Source organism: Acromyrmex echinatior, chromosome 10, assembly GCF_024713525.1.
Source record: "Acromyrmex echinatior isolate Ae372 chromosome 10, ASM2471352v2, whole genome shotgun sequence".
NCBI classification, from domain to species: Eukaryota; Metazoa; Arthropoda; class Insecta; order Hymenoptera; family Formicidae; genus Acromyrmex; species Acromyrmex echinatior.
The window spans coordinates 2,258,734-2,275,143 of record NC_141861.1 but is presented as its reverse complement, the minus strand read 5'-3'; the positions used below and the strand labels follow the sequence as shown (position 1 = coordinate 2,275,143).

Genomic DNA, 16,410 nt, shown 5'->3' with positions numbered 1-16,410 from the left:
TGGTATATTTTTTAACGATAGATGTCAAAGAGATATATAAAGGATTGCTTTCAATATAAACCGTTAAATCTCTTCAAGCTTATGGGACATCCATTAAAAGCCACAATTTTAAAACGTGTACCGGATTGATATGTGAAATGCAATCGCACGAGGGCAGGCTTTGTCGCAGCTATCCGTTCTCGTCATTATCTCTCGAAACCTCGTTTTGTATCCCTAAAACCCAAATGGGATTTAGCGAGCAGCACTTCATAACTGAACCACCTGCCCTTGTATACAGAATCGCACAATTAATCATGGCTGTATAATAAACGTCGATGAGATGACATTTTGAAAAATCAAATCGCACCATTTCTACCGGTGAGATATATATTTATCTTTGTATTCCGCATGTCATCTGGATACGGAATAAATTAATATGGACGAAAGTTTACGTGATACGAGTTACTAGTTATTTCCTCTTTTGTTTTATTTTTTGGTTAAAATTAAAGCTGAAACGCAGAGAAAATCTTACTTTATAATTCCTTGCTCTATTAAAATAGGAATTGTACGATGATGTTTTCGCAATTATAACTTCGTGAATGATCATTTTAGTCGGCAAAGATTGTTTGTTACTATTTTATTTTATAAGAGCAATCTATTAAATATCATGAGAAGTGAATTACGGTCATATCATTATCGGGTCTCTTTGAATCTGTTTAATCGATTTTCGAAGTTTAAACGCTTTTATATGAAACGTGATTTATTACCTAATCTTTTGATATAATATACAGCCTTGGTCACAAGTATAAAGTACCCACAAATTGACATAAACGTTTTATATCTAATGAAAAATAAATTTAAAAATAAATTTAAAAACAGTTGAAGAGTAATATTTATTTTGATATTAATTTTAATAATTTTCCTTTGGCTTTTATTACCGTTTTTTAAAAAAATGCAATTAATTACATTACATTACAATAAATTACAAATAAATTACATAGAAACAAAAGTTTATAGCGCTACAAACTTCAAAATTCAAACAGCTTCGTATAATTTCGTTAAAAATGAACAAAATTTAAATTAAAAATAGGTTTTAAAGTCTCTATTTTTGAAAGGTGCATATCTTTTAAGTTTTTGTGAATTTAATCATTTTTACATGTAGAAAATTGTGAGCTAGATAGAATGGGCATTTTTACTTTATGGGCCTATCACGTCTACAAAAAAATTGAGAAAATTTTCGATTTTCTATCTTGAAAACTTAAAGTTTTTCCAATATAATTGGTTTTTTCAAATTGTTGCTAAAATCTTTTGTTGCTGAGTTATCGCGAATTAAATAAAAGGAATATTTCGATTGCTCATAGCTTCGTTAAAAATTATTGCAATTCAAAAAACAGACTCTTCAAACTGAAACTTTGTTCTGTAGAATATAATTAAAATATTTGTTCTGTATGATATAATTGTTAATTTTTTTAAAAAAAGATATAGATATGATATAAATGAAGCAGCGCCACGAACAGTTTCAACTTAATATTTATGGTTAAAGCTGTTAGCTATCCTTTTACAAGTCTTAGAATATTGACATTTTATGTTAATAATTAGAAAAGCACAAATTCATGGAATGGATCGCGATGATTGATTTGAACTACTATTTTAAAGTCAGCTGTGATTACGACACTGTAACGAAAGCATGCCGATAGATCGATGTCGTTGGTAGTTATATGAAATGTCTTTGCACTAACTTTCTCGCCAGTTTCGTATACGTTATGGTACCGAAAATCTTACACTTATAGACTCAATTAGAATAGTATCATCGTTGTTGAAAAAAATCATTTAGTTAGTAATGAAATATCTTGTGAATGCGTCCATAGTTGTTGAAATTAACTCTCGATATCGATAATATTTAGTTGGTTGAATTTTATATTTTTTGATATTACATTTTACTTAAATGAAATTATGTAAAATATTGATTTAGATGGATCAATTTAAAGATGGATCAGATATTTTAATCTATTTTTCTTTATTTATTTTGTTATCACTTCTAACAAAGATATGTGCATACATAAAAATTGTACAGTTATGTATATATAATGAGAGATTGGAACATGAATAAATTACAGATTGTTGCGCTTTTGTTTATTTATGATTTAATGTTTTTTCTTGCTCTTCTTTATCCATAAAAGATTATTAAAATATGTTAAGTAACTGCAATATTTTGAGATATATTAGAATACATAAAATATGCATAAAATGCATTTTCCGGTAAACTGTGAATAGTTAATTTTAAGTTTGAAAACAAAGTTCCCTGAGATGATGCATAGCAGCGCGAAATAAATCTACTACGCGGGGTAAACAGAAAACAGACGTAGGTAGTCATCAAGTCGCATATACATATGTGTGTATATATATATATATAATTTTTGTATCACGTATTTTAATATGATGAATGCTTTAATTGAAATATGAAATTGTTTAAATTTTTTAATATGATTATATCTTTGTGAAATACTATTAATATGATTATGAAATTTATACTTAATTATAATTGATAAACACGCGAAAAGAATTAGAATTAAAAAAATTAAACTAATTCTTTATTTCAAAGATTAATCCTTTTAAAACGGAAACTTTTCAATAAAGAAAATTAGAAAAATCTTGTTTTTTAACATAAGAATATTTGAGATCACTGAATTCGATTCTGGTCACAAAAAATTATTAAAATATCATAAAAACAATTTAAATCTTGTGAAATTCAGTTTTACGAAATTTTTGATATAGTTGAATGAATGTAGTTTCAAAATGTTTTTCAAAAGAGTAACCTACAATGAAGAAGGATTTAGTGTCTCGGAACTCATAATCAGAGTATGAAAGTCACTTTGGGAATAAGTTGTAATCATTTACGTAGCTATAAAGCATCGTGTAATATTCATCGAAGAAAAATTTAACAAGTGTAGATTATTTTATCGATTTCGTAATATATTAGGTGTAGTAAAAACAAATCCATTATTTTTCCAATACATGGCTTTAGTAATCTGTATCACGCGTAGACGAGATACCTAATACATTAATATGTTTCGATAGTTAGATGATCGCGATTTTGGGACTGTTTGGTGTAGATGGCGGCAGGGCTCGTCACGTTAATACGAAATAATATTGTATATAATATTTTTCAGATGACCCTTGATGATCTTCCCTCCCATGGGTACACCTTGACGTGGAGAGAGGGCTCAGTATCCGGAAGATATATACGAAAAAAACGATTTTTCTTAAATATTAAAAAATGTTTAGATCTATCTAAATGATATATCTAGATACATTTTTAGGTATTGAGTAAAATCGTTCTCTTCGTATAAAAATCCAACGATGGGGAAGCTAACGTACCCTCGTCGCCGAATTGAAAGGAAACGAACCGCAGCCGGTTCGTCGCGCCGCGCGTTTGCTTCGGGAGTGCCGTTAAAGTTATCGGATTAAATAGACTTTTGACAAAACCTATTTGATGGAAATCCATTTCAACGGTGGAATCATATCTTCGATGTTTTGACGGTAAGCGAAACTCTCATTGAGACGTTGCTACATGTGGCCTCCGCGGCGGTCATTGCAACGCTCTCACGCCAAGTGCTTCGGGCACGAGGTGATGCTGACCGCGTAATGTCACGCACTTCGTAATGGTGCAGTGTTCGCGCGGTTTAGCAACTACTGTTGCTGTCGGCTAATTGAGGACACGCTCTGTCTGTCGGCAAACAGTTCGGTCCTTAACGATAAGAAGCGATCGATTGACTCGGATTTGTCTCTGCCTATTTTGTAACTCGTTATATAGTCGTTATGAGTTCATAACGATTGCATGACGAGTTACAAAATTCGGCTGGTGGGTCGCCCAAAAAGGAGTTGTATAACTCTGGTCAGGACGGTCATTTCTCTGTGTTTATCTACCAGTTAAATCGCGTTTAATCTGACTTGATCAGAGCCTAGCTCTAGTAGTTTTTTTTTAAAACTAGCTCGTGACGAGGGATTGGATCCCATTTCCTGAATTGTCTAGATTGTTAGACAATCGGCAATGGTACCAACTTTTCTCTTAGAGGCGCTTGTCACGTCTACCAGCCTTTTCGAATCGCTCGTGGTACAGCACCACTTGTGTCTCACTAGAACTAGCAGTTAGGGCGTATGATTGAATCAATTTTAAACGTGATTTTGCGTAAAACAGAGGTGATGGACTCGATACGATCGATTTCGTCTTCTTTCGTGTGGGGCTTAACTCTTGTTCGGCATTCATCGTGTGTTTCGCATGTACCTGTCAACGTGTAGTGCTGATTCTACCGATTGAAATGGAAATATCCTTACATAGATTTTGTAAACGTGAAATATCGCAGTATCGCGCGAAAAACTTTGTAAGTGATTAGTCCGCGCGCGATTATAGTATATTCACGAGTGTTTTACGCGTATCCTGTGCGAGGATCCTGTGCGAGGATCCCAAGGATCCCAATTCTGAGAGGAGGAGAAAGAGATTTGGGAGAGGCATCAGGCATCGGCGGAGCAACCTTGTGGTAAATATCATTTTTTGCTTATGTGATATCAGTATCTTTCTTCTATTTATTCTAATTATTTTAATTATTTTAAAATGATAATTAGAAGAAAAAGATTATTTAAAATTACTTTGAAACTTAATACGTATTTTTAAGATCTTTTTTGTAAAATACATATATAATTATTTTTATAAATATTTAACTGAATGATGAATAAAAAAATTCGATGCTTATAAAAATTATATATTTTGAAAATTATATGATTATTTTCAAGAGAACTTTACTTTACTTTTTAATAAATATTTTTAAAAATATTGATTGATTTTTTTCTGCTCTGTTTTAATTTAGATTTTATATTCTTTTTGTTACAGAATCATCGTAGCGACATACCTGTAATAGTTGCAGATTTAATTCCGCTGCACATCGATTCGGTGAGTGATGCATTAATTTTTTTATTGAGACGGACGCAAAAAAATGGACCATTAATCTTTAAATAATCTTTAAATAATCTTTAATTAGCACTGATGAGCTTTAAATTTTTAATAAATCGAAACTTGAAACTTGATGTTATTTTGCAATTAAAAATTCCCTATAAAATCAAATTATATAATAATAAGATTATTTTTTTTTGTAATTTTGTCCGTCATCCATGGATTAGATCCATTATTTGAAATGACCATAAAGAGTCAATTATGTGCGAAAGAAAAATCACTTCTTAAATTAGTCATAATTAATCATGTTTGATTGATTTGAATTTTCACGAATAAGGATCGATTCCATAAATGTAATATTAGTTTTAATCACGATTTAATTTACTTCTCATCTTTTCCTAATATTAAAATTAGAAAATTTGGTTCAACTTTCTCTATCAACTTACTCATCTGTTTCTAATTTTAGAATTAGAAAGAAGATGAAGAATAAGTTAAACCGGGATTAAAGTTAATTTTAAATTTGTGGAACCAGATCTAAATGTTTGATAAAATAATTGTCAAACGGAATATTGATTAATAACTAAATTTATTCCTATCTTCTCACATTTATTTTATTCGACCGCTATAATTTATGATTAAATTTAATTTGTGATGATGAAGTATCATTTCAATAATGATAATTAGCGCTTTGACACATGTATGTCACTTTCAATTTAATGCCAATTAGATGTAAATTAAGGCAAGGTATAAATTTCTCTTATTCACTTCATTGTTTTCTTCTTGATATCAAAGACTCGGAAATTTATGCCTGGAATTCTCGCTGATGTTGCTAACAGTATACGTTATCAAAAGGTACGGTAGGGAAGGAACATAGCTAGAAGGTGCTGAAACAGCTCTATGTACTCGTGATTTGCCTGGCACGATAACGACGCCTACTGTGAAATCAGTCAGTTGAATTTTACGTAAGATTGCGTCAACCCTCCTCGATTCTCCCTTCCAATCTCATCAATAAGTTGAACATGGATACGTCGAAAGACACTTTGTCAGTTTCGTACGTCGATGTCCACAAAAGACAGTCTTGTTTTACACACGTAACATACGGGTGTGCCGACTATGTTGGACGTCGCCATCGTCTGAACGCAGTTGCGCGAAATTGCAGTCACGCGGGAAATTCTCCTCTTGAAATTCCGGGCGCGCTCCTGAGGGACAACTTCGACTTCCGGTTCACGGGAACGTCGGTGGACCATCGTAATGGATCCGAGTCCCGTGCATGCAATTATTATAATGGGCGCTGAGCGCGACGATATAACTTGATTTGGTCCACCCTACTATGGAACGCCGACAGTACCGACGACAACTATGACGACTATGACTACGACGACGACGGCGACGATGAGGTGTTACTGTTATTATAGTTTGGTCCATGGAGGACGCTATTGTCTATCGTTGTCTACTGCACGCGTTGTGTTTCCGGTTCTTCGACGCGTGATTGGACAATCTGAGAGGCTACTTCATTCCGCGATTACCCGCGGGACCCGTGGTGGTTGAAGGTGATTTCGCATTAAATGTCCGCGATTTCACTTCATCGTTCTCTAATCCCACATCGGCATTGCGACGGTCGTCGCACGTTCGGAACTTTGCGATACTGTTAGACCGCAGAATTAGCACGAACGTGGTTATCTCAGTTCGGTTACGATCGCGTATTAATCAGTTTGAGAGTAATTTTGAGAATAAACTGTAGCAAGTTGAGAGGGATAAGTTTAATGAATTGCAAATAACTGATCTACGTTTTACGCTACGAATCTAAAACTTTATTGGTTTTTGGATTTGTCTGGACAGGTTTGTATTCTATATTTTTTTTATTCGAATTTGTTTGTTGTCAATAGATCGAAAGACAGATTGCATGTATATAGGGTAATCGTAAAAATAAAGTTACGCTCGCTAGGAATGTTGATGAAATGTTTTTGCGATTGTACAATTCTGTTTTTATTTTAAAATGATTAGAAAATCTGTATTTCTTCGATATTGAACACTGAAATAAATAAGAAATCTTTTTATCGTATTTTAATTTAACTGACAAAAATAAATTAAATTAAATTAGTGAACAAAATAATTGTATTATATTTTAAACAATAAAAGAATAAAGAAAGACAAAAAAAATCCCTAGACGAAGAAAAATTAGATGAAAAAGAATTTATTAATATAAATTAGTAAAATTAATACGGTACGCTTTAACTTCACTAATTGTGAACCATTCTTAGCCGTAAAATTAATCGCCGCGTGAAAATAACGAATAAAAAAAAAATAACAGACTAAATAATAAATTATACCATAGAACGAAAGGTAGAATAAATAAATAAATAAAAAGAATAGCAAGAAGCCACATCAGGTCAAACACATAAATAGAAAATGACATTGATTTTATAATAAATAACATTAAAGGAAAGTTGGGTCAAATAGATAAAAAAAATGTTGTTTTCCTCAAAGTCAGTCCATTCAAAAGAAGTAATGTCCAGATTTAAAAAAAAAATAATTAATTTTCCGTTTACATGTGAAAAAGAGTACGATCAAAAAAGTACAATTTAATCTTGAATCAATATCTAAAACGTTGAGGATGTAGGTATCGTCTAATATGTAATAGATGTTAGAATGAAATATCGAAGCAAACTGAAAATAGATACGAATACGTATTTGACAGGTTTAATAAAGCTCTTCTTGTCCGTAAGAACTTAAATAAGCAAATGGAATTCATCCGTCTATTCATCGTCTATTTGGCCTTATTTTGTTTTTTCTATTGTAAATAAAAAGTACATGTCAAAATAATCACGGAAAAAATAATTTTGCTGAGGTATCTAAAAATTTAACTAGATATAGATCTGAAAATAAATTCGTTTGGAGCAACAATTAAAATAATTATGAGAACATTCAAATTGCTTGCTAGAATGTTAAAACTTTTTGCAGCGTTGTACATAATTATTTTGATGGTCCAACAAAATTATTTTCAGATCTGTATCTATCTAAATTTTTAGATACTTGAGCAGAAGCGTTCTTTCCGTGAAGTAATTACAAATTAATTCAAGTCAAAATAATAATAATTATGCAATGACATCAAGTTATTACGAACTATATGAATGACATAATATGATAAGAATAATGCTATAAATGAAATTGGGAATTGATTGAAATAATTAGTTATTCTGTAATATTTGAAAGTGGTATATATTCCCGAACATGCACACTTATAATTAATATGTAACATAGATTAGTGAATTAACTATTGATTGCGTATCCATTCGCTTATTGGAAAATTTCTATATTATTAGCCAAGAAGAGATTATATTTCGACATTTTACGATACGAACTGCAACAAACGAGCTTACAACAATAATCCATTGTAATCTCTTTCGCTTAATGCTCACGCTATACCTACTTTTCCAATACATTATATGCGACTATAAATAATAACTGCATCTTTATAACGTGTTATCCTTGCCGGCTCGCATATGTAAAGCAATAATTAATTTAACCGATGATCCACCCATAACAATAAAACATCACTGCGTACGTGGCATGCACACACGAACTACATTCTCTTATGGTTGCTTGATTTGCTGGCACTTCGAGTAGTTTCAGAAATGGGTTAATCGTAGCGCTTGTTTAATTAATCGAATCTCGGTCCGCGTGTAGAACGTGCGTGGCGATCTGCAAAGTTACAACGGGAGTAATTGCACCTGAGGGTATCGAAGAAACATAGCCAATTAAAAGTTTGTATTAAAATGTGTTTGTATTAAAAATCATGAGAATTTTTCCTCTATACCGTATAATTTCCGCAATGTCCTCTAGATTTTTCCATATTCATTCCGTATTGATTCAGGAGATACGTATTATAGAATTAAATTTTAATTTTAACAATAAATTCTTTAACTTGTTAAAAAGATAATTATTAAAAAAATAATTTTTTTTTAATGGAATGATTTTGGTATTATCTAAGAGAAAGAGAGAGAGAGAGAGAGAGAGAGAGTTTTCTTATGAAATATACTCTTCGTAGGAAGAGAGAGAAAGAGAGATGACGAGAGATTGGAAGAAAAAGATATAATAAATATTTAACTAAATTATTTCATTATTCCACTTTAGTATTCCACAATTTTCGTTCAAAGTGTTTATTAAAATATTTATAATATTGGAATAGTGTGAATAATGACAATTTCATAAAAGAGTCAGAATAATAAAAAAGAAATTATAATTAACAAAAAAACTAACTACTATTTAAGAAAAGTTTTGATAATTTTTTTATGTATGTATGCATTAACATATATCCCTATACATTAAACTATTAATGCTAGATTTATAATAGATTTATTATATAGCGAATATAGAGCAATTATATTTAATACTTTCTATCTAACTTTTTTTTATTTAATATGTCATAAAATATGGATAAATCATTCTTAGATATTCTTTAATCTATATTCAATATCTTTCTTTTCTTAATTATTCGATCGAAAAAATAATGAGTGGTTAGAATTGCAAATAATTTGACATTTATAATACTTTGTGACAGTTTTAAAAATAAAATGATAGAAACGACAGCTTTTATCGTTTATTGATTACGTTAAATTCTGGAATCTATTTTACAATAGTATAACTTTACATTCTCTCTTTATTATAATGTTTCTGTAGAAAGATTGTTGTGAACTCATTTCCAACTATATCCTTATATTTATTATTCATTATACTTGTAATAGACGAATGTATAAGAATTTATGTTAATATATGTTGCATTATTAACTATTTAACATATCATGGAAAATTGTATATGTGTGTATATACTGTTTGGGTCATAAATGTAAAGTATACTTATAGCCAAAATAATACACCCCTCCCCCCCCCCGCCCCTCAAATTGACATTCTATACTAAACGGAAGATAAATTAAAAAACAGTACAAATTAAACAGGACAAATTAAAAAATTCGTAAAGATATTTATTAGAATATCTTTTAAAAATCCTGAGCACACAACACATACGAAAACGCATTCTTAAATTTTTTAAATTGAGTTATGATTATGGTATTGTTCTTACAAACGGTTTGTTATCTTAAGTTTCTTATCCTTTACAACTAATTTTAAGGAAGTACATTGTCGATAACTTTGATTTATGGAGCAGTTATGTCTTGTTGTTATTATTGTGAGGCATGTTCTTTTTGATAAAGATAGAAATGGATAGACAAATAGATAGATAGATAAGGAGAGACGAGAGGAGGGGGGAGAGGGGAAGAGAGGGCGGTCTTGTTATTATTACATATTATCGTGTGTGTATGCGGATGTAAGTGCGGCTCAAGGACTATTACCGAGTCGGTAGCTCAGCAGATCAAATCTTCCGCTCTTGTAAATTCGTAGATGGACAGTAATTCTGGTAGTGAACAGAACAGTTGGTCTCTTGGTTTGTGGGTGCATCGTACTAACCGAGGTACTAACCAGTGTCAACATGTCCGCTATTCGCGCTATTTGAATAAGTGGTACAGCGTTGCAATATATGCGTTCAATTATAAGGTTGGAGCGTCGGATGTCCTAAATACATTTATCTCCCCATCGCTCATTCATGAGTTAATATGAAAAATTGTAGCGTAAAAATTTTTATATAGTTATGGAAGAGTTTATTTTTGCGTTAAGATTTACAAACTCATATTGATAGCGGATTTCCAAGCACGATCAAAGAGATATATTTCATACGATCAATATAGACGTACGTGTTTGAATTTACAACCAGATTCAGGTATAGTCCCAGCCGTGTGAGCGGAACCGAATTTGCGAATAGCGTTTGTACGGCTCTCCGTGTCTCTTGTTCGTCTCGCTTCCACGGCTCGTCCTCTCTGCTTCGATACCTCACTATGTGGCTATGCTTTGGTGTAATTGCATTGGGCTGTGCGCTCATTTGAACGTCGTGCGATGAACCATAGACCCGTAATAAGTAATTATACGCATGATGATAGACACGTATTATACAGAATATACTTACAGTATATTATATGTGTTTCTTTGTTCAATGTGTATGCAATACGTGATACAGAAAGAATGATTTTGCTAAAGTATCTAAACATTTAATTAGATACAGATTTGAAAATAATTTTGTTTGCAACATCAAAATAATTAGCGTGCTACACAATTATTTTAATGATACAACAAAATTATATTCAGATCTATATTTAACTAAATTTAGAATATTTCGGCAAAACCGTTCTTTGTTATATTATAAGAATGGTTTGCAAATAAATATAATACGCGAATATCTACTCTCTAAAAGTCAATCGATGTATTATTGCAGATTTTAGTTATATTTATTTTAGCTATATTTATAATTATAGATTTTAATTAGCTATAATTGATGTAATGATCAGTGAATATTTACTGTTTTTCAATAATAATGCACTGATTCACCTTTAAAGGATCTGATTTTCTGCAGATTTGAAATGCAACAGTAATTATTTACTAATGATTATGTCAGTTGTAATGCACTGAAGTCACTAGTTTTTAAAGAGTATCATCGCGCATTTATATGATATTTGATCAATTACTTAAGAGAATGTTCGAAATGAGAGCTAGATTTTCAAATAGAAGCCCCAAAGTTAAGTTTGGAATGATTTTTTTGATGTAAAGTTCTTTTAGCTCCTTTGTATGTATACACTTTTTCACTTCACTATTTGAATGTGACCATTCTCGATATTTAAGACGCAATGTAGCAATTTCTATCTTTCCGTTGGTGACACTATAAAACTTCTTTTGATTGCCACTTACGCCGATAAAAAGGAGTTTTGCTCTCGAGTCTCGAGTTACTTGAGTAGCGATCCTCGAAAAGAGAAGCCTTGTTCGTGCGCTTTTGATTTTAAAGTAGGCGAACATCAAAGTATCAAAGGAGATTAATTAAAAGAATTTAATAGAAATCTCGAGTGACAAGGTTTTTTTTAGAATCTTTCGTTCATTGGTCGATAGGTTGGTCGGTGGCAACTCAGATGCAACAAGTTTTGATATGTATTTCAATATGACTCGACGATAGGAACATTTCTGCATCGTCGCCTTTATCAAGATAACTATAAATTATCAAATAGCTATAAATTACCAGAAATATTAGGATATCAATTTATTTTGTGATATTTACTTATTTTATTTTACAGTTTTATAAAACGTAAAATATTAAATTCTTTTGAATTAATATATCTAGAATTAATATATCTAGAAATCATTTTCGCTTTAAATTGATTTTTATTGAAAAGAGATTTCCGTAATATTATACTTTTTTCCTTTTTAAAGGAGAAAATACCATTGAATAACAAGATACGCATATAAAGGTCATCATCAAATTTTTTTTGTCTTTATAAGTCAATTATATTGAGTATTAGATACATCAACTAATTTTTTTTATCTTTATTGATCATGTTAGATCTATTTTAGTTATAAAAAATAAAAATACTCTATAAAATATATTTAGAGAGAATAAGATAATGTTTTTGCTGCGATACCGTTAATGAACAATACGTTGTGTAAACATTTATTTCAAAATTTCCACAGTTTTGTTAAATAGTTTTTTGTGATTTTTGAAATTTGCTGTAGGTTTTGCATGCACAGTTAAAATCATATATCTGCTGGTGATGAAATAATTTATTAAACAAATTTGTCCTTTCTCTGTCTCTTTCTCTCTCTCTCTCTCTCTCCCTCCCTCTTTCCCTCCCTCCCTCTCTGTTTCCCAACATAATAACTGCAAACTAACTTTTACTGAGCGTTATCTACTCAGTCATAAGTTTACTAGGTTTAAGGCGCATTTATGGACGTGATCATCAACGAATAAGCGAGCAAACGTTTATTGACTCGTTACAGATATATGCAAAGGACGATTTTGTTGAAATATTTAAAATTTTGCTGGATATAAATGTGAAAATAATTGTTGGACCGTTATGTTGGAAAAAATGATGAGCAATGCTGCAAAAAAATTTAATATCCTAATAACCAGTTTGAATTTTTAATAAAATTATTTTCGAATTTGTATCCAGTAAAATTTTTGATCTTCCAGAAAAATCATTTTTTCCATATATTTACAGATGTTTGCTTTACTTTATATTTTTAACATAAGTTTTTATTTATATTTATCATTATGAGATATCATGAAACGATTAACACTTTCTAATAACTTATATAACATTTTCTTTCGTGTATAATCTATAATTAAAGACAATTATGACATTAACGAAATATCCAGAAATTCAGACATCATGTTTGTATCAGCGATAAATTTTCCGGAATGTTCTGGATGCCGATGTTACGCGAATAGAGCAATAGTAAACGCGACCGAATGAACCAACTTGTCCTAAATCCTCGTACATGTATATATAGTACATCACCGTGGATCTATTTGTTCGGTTGTATTTGCAGGTTGTATATTAAACACAAGCGACAAAGTCACGCCGTTTCTCTTCGTTTGCAAATTATGCCGTACTTTGCAGAGGAGGTGCACAAGTGCAGATGCTGCAGATTCGCAGCTTCCGCGACGTTGGCCGCGATATGTATCGTCTAGGGATGCGGGTCAACGATATCTCGGCCGGTCTGAATACTGCATTGAAGTACCATTGCTGTCACGACGTCATCAGACGCACATTGCACTGTATGCGTTTACAGAACGGTGAGAGATTTTGCGAAATAAATGTTGTCGAATGTAAAAAATTCAGCAGGCAAATCAACGCTGGAAAAGCCACCGTAATCAATCGCGTGCGTTTTGAGGATTTGTCGTGTTGAAGCTTTACCGGATATTCGTCCGGAAGTAATTTTTTTTGTTCGGAAATCGAAAACCACTGTACGTGTACCCTGATATGTCGGGATATGCCAAAAGTTTCGCTTTTCACAGAATTCGCGCGATTAGCATATCGATTGAAATATTTATCGCGTTGTATATTTCACAAATATATAGGTATATCTGCGATATATATTTGTGTACGCGATATATCCTAAGGCTTTTATTTAGCTTATTGTTTGACATATACTATTTCATTATATCAAATTATATTCAATTTTAATTATTTTTAATCATTTCTATAGAATTTAATTAAAACAATAGAATTAAATTTAACTCTAGAAAATACATTAAATTTGAGTTAAATTTAATTTATTAATTGTTATAAGTATTAACGTTAATATGAACGTTGTTTACTTTAAAACTACAGAAAGAATTAATTTACATTTTGACATACATGAAAGTGTGTCAAAAATATAATGAAATGTTATTTATAAATCAAAAAATTAGGTTAATTATTGCTCCAATATCATTGCTCCTTTGATATATATAATATAACAGTGCATAATCACATTTAAAGAGTAGAAGAAAGCATCATTCTTCGTTAAAAATTATCTGACGACTACAATAACAAAATTATATGGCGAATGAGAGAGAGAGAGAAGGGAGGGGGAGGAACACAGATTAGAAAACATTGTTATAAAAAGGGCTATAAAGGACAAAAAATACTATATACTATATATACAATTTATATATATACATATATATATATACATATAAATATAAATATATAAAAACAATATATATTTGTTTTAATCGTGAATAGGATTTTTTTCATTTAATTATATCTACAATCTATTTCCATTTTATTGCTTTTAAAAGAAATGCATTAAATTTGTATAGCGGAAAGAACAGAAATAAGTAGACCATTAAGACCACGGTTATTTTTAGGTCAGTTTACAAAATAATTTCTTTCTCTTTAGACATTGACCAACTATTTGAGGTAACTTTATACGAAAAGTTTAGATACTGTGTCATAACGAGCTCTTATATTTTCTAGATGAAATACATCTCCCATGTGGGCACTTCCTAAAGAAACTTTAAATCCAGGGCTAGCTTTTAATTTGCTTTAGGATACGCCGCAAGTTTTTCAAGCTTAATGTCAAGAATGCGATGTAATTCACCCGTTTTGTGACGACTTTCTCGTGGGTATTCGTAGGACGTAATCCTAAAACACTCTATTTTACTCGCTAAGTTTTCAGAGAGCGCAGAAAAATCTTCCCAGTAGGAATCGCGTGGCGGAGAAAAGCGTCAGCAAAACCCGATGATTTTGCCGAAACTTTGGAAACACGTAGAGTGGCACCGAGTTTTTGTACCGTAATTCGATTTTTCGGAGTTAGTTAAAAGCACTCTTTAAAGTTCCGCTTGCCGCAACGCTACATGGGAAGCTATCAGAGATGGAAGAGGAACTTGGCGGGCTCCGAAAGTTTTATGAGTTCTAATGCAGAATAAAGGGATAGTTACAAAAGTTAACTGCGGAACAACCGTTTATTTTAACGCTCAATCTTTACATCCTGTCTTCGCGATCTCGTTGAACAAGACCGCGCTTTAATAGTGGTTTGCATTGTGAATATAGTTTTCTATATTGTATTACACTAAATCGCTAACATTTGATAAATTCACGATAAGAAATAAAATTGGCAGCCACATTTATTCGTGAGATAATATGCACATTTATTGTACAATAAGAATATGTGCGGTAATCTATATAAATAAAAAATAATATTATTGATTTTAAACAGAAACATTAAAAAATGCTTATGTTGCATACTTGACGACACATCACATCTTATATCATTCTTTTACTTCGAAAGTGACATAACTTAAAAAATTAAGTAATTAATTGTAAGTACAAGAAATAGTTGCACGCGCGGCTAAAGTAAGATGTTGGAATAGTACATCAATATACTCTTTAAAAGAGAATCAGTGTATTATTACTGAAAAATAATACATTAAATATTCGCTGATGATTACATCAGTTATACCATAAGTGTAATTCTGAAGTCACTGATTCACTTTTTGAGAGTATATTTAAATGATTTTTGTCAGATATTAAAACATTATAAGTTTTTGATCAAATATGAAGAATCGTTTTTCAATTTAACAGACAGTTATTAACTAATAAAATGATTTTGATGTCCTACAAAGTTATAATAAATTCATAATAATTCTTTAAAAGTGACATAATTCAAAATGTCACCAGTTTATATTTACTTTAATCAGTTAAAATCATTAAATTCAAAATAAAACAATTCCTTTTTCAAACTACATTATCACTAATCAATTATGCAATTACTAAAATTGTGTTAACTCTAAATATTCTCTGTAAAAATGTTCTTGTGTCATTTTTACAAAAAACGACACAACTCAAAATATATCACTCTGTATAATAGAACATATTATAGTTTCTCTGGAAATATTTTAAGACTAACACAAATGCTAGTGGACGGACTGTGAAGTTAAGTTGATTTATTTTTGATGATTGCTAGAATAATCTTTACCTCACTCATTCATTACTAACTTGAAAGTTATATTTTTAAGTTATATCACCTTTGAAATAAGACATCTGTATATGATTTTTTAGCACACTAAATATGGCAGAATGGTTTCAGAAAAAAGATAAAAAATTGGGCTTCTATATTACGAA

General features: G+C 31.0%; 1 protein-coding gene and 1 long non-coding RNA gene across 8 annotated transcripts in view; one reads left to right on the top strand and one right to left on the bottom strand.

Annotated features, from left to right (window-relative positions):
- Window positions 1-16,410, bottom strand: part of Mp (collagen XV/XVIII-type protein multiplexin) — a 303,083-nt gene that overhangs the window by 93,392 nt on the left and 193,281 nt on the right. The window lies entirely within an intron of this gene.
- The window catches only part of LOC147908208 (uncharacterized), a 195,969-nt gene that overhangs the window by 71,544 nt on the left and 108,015 nt on the right, over window positions 1-16,410 (top strand). For both annotated transcript variants that reach the window (XR_015546386.1, XR_015546387.1), the window contains exons 4-5: window positions 3,150-4,517; window positions 4,868-4,927. This is a non-coding gene — a long non-coding RNA (uncharacterized LOC147908208). The remainder of the gene's footprint in view (window positions 1-3,149; window positions 4,518-4,867; window positions 4,928-16,410) is intronic.